A 1,636-nucleotide genomic window follows, 5' to 3' on the forward strand; every position below is an offset into this window, starting at 1 on the left:
CTTCAGAGGTAAGTCTTTCTTGATGAGGGCATTACATTCCTTGTTCATTATCATTGTTTGTCCCTCTTTCAAAGTTCCTTTCTTGGTCAGCAGCGCTTTCATGCACTTGATGTATGTAGGCATCTGTTGGAGAGTTTTGATGAAGGGAATGTTGACACTGAGGGATGCAAACATGTCTAAGAATCTTGAGTATGACTTTTCTTTCTCACCTCCCCTGAGTCTCTAGAGAAATGGTGCCCCTGGCACAAAAGGTTTCAGTATTTCCTTCCTTGTTGGTTCTTTCCCCTGTACAAGTCCATTTCCTTGTTCTTTTTCCTCCAAATTTCCCTGGGAACTTCCTTGGCTGTGCTCTGTTTGCTTGCTGGTATCTTCCTCCAGGATTTCTTCATTTTCAAGAGTGATTGCCTTACATTCTTCCCTTCTTACCTTCTTCATTTCACATCTTGGATTTTTTTCAGTGTCACTGAGAAAACTATCAGTGGACTTAGGAATCTGCTGAGAGAGATGTCCCACTTGGGATTCAAGCTTCTTAATGGTCTCTCCTCGGCTTTTCATACTATCTCTCACTTCTTCCTTGAATTTTTTCATGTCTTCAGACTCCTTGCAAAGATTTGCAAACATAGCTTCAATTTTGGACATTCTGTCATCATCGTGTGGTGATGGTTGGTTGGAATTGGGTTGTTGAGAGTGGTTATTGTGGGTTTGGTATGGTGGCTGGGAAGAATTGTTGTATGGGTATTGATATGATCTTGGGTTGGATTGTTGGTAGGTGTACTGGTTGGGATTATGAGGTTTGTGGTCTTGGCCTTGGTTTTGTTGGTTTCTCCATCCAAAGTTTGGGTGGTTCTTCCAACCAGGGTTATAGGTTTTAGAATATGGATCATGAGCTTGCCTAGATGAATTTCCAAGGTAATTGGCTTCCTCCCAGTTAACTCCTTCCTCTGTGTCCAACTCTCCTTGAGGTGATGGTTGAGTATGGATGGCTGCAACCTTAATTTTCTCCATTTGCTTGGTCAAATTAGCTAGTTGCTTGGTAATCATCTTATTTTGGGCCAAGATTGCATCCATATGGTTTAATTCCATGACTCCCCTGTTATTGCTTGTGTCTGAGGCATAAAAATACTCATTGTTAGCCACTATTTCTATGACATCAATGGCTTCTTCAATGGTCTTCTTCTTGTTTAGGGAGCCTCCAGATGAGTGGTCTATAGCCTTCTTTGATTCATAGGAAAGCCCTTCATAAAAGATATGCAATTGGACCCACTCATTAAACATATCAAGTGGACATTTCCTTGTCAGATCTTTGAATCTCTCCCAGGCTTCATACAAGGTTTCTCCATCCTGCTGTCTAAATGCTTGCACCTCAGTTCTCAGTCTATTCACTCTCTGAGGAGGGTAGAACCTTGCTAAGAATCTATTCACTACATCCTCCCATGTTGTCAAGCCTTCTTTGGAAAACGATTCTAGCCATTTGGATGCTTTGTCCCTCAAAGAAAATGGAAACAGTAGCAATCTATAGGTGTCAGGATGAACACCATTAGATTTAACTGTATCACAAATCCTAAGGAATGTAGTGAGATGCTGATTAGGGTTTTCTTGGGTACTTCCTACGAAAGAACAATTGTTTTGGACGAGT

General features: G+C 41.3%; 1 non-coding gene across 1 annotated transcript; it reads left to right on the forward strand.

Moving 5' to 3' along the window:
* Positions 1–1,270: 1,270 nt before the first annotated feature.
* LOC148552914 (small nucleolar RNA R71) lies at positions 1,271–1,377 on the forward strand. Its single transcript, XR_015892495.1, has one exon. It is a non-coding gene; the product is annotated as a small nucleolar RNA R71 (small nucleolar RNA).
* The last annotated feature ends 259 nt before the right edge of the window (positions 1,378–1,636 follow it).

The sequence above is a fragment of the Arachis ipaensis genome, chromosome B7 (assembly GCF_059453495.1).
Source record: "Arachis ipaensis isolate K30076 ecotype BB chromosome B7, ASM5945349v1, whole genome shotgun sequence".
In the NCBI taxonomy this organism is placed as follows: Eukaryota; Viridiplantae; Streptophyta; class Magnoliopsida; order Fabales; family Fabaceae; genus Arachis; species Arachis ipaensis.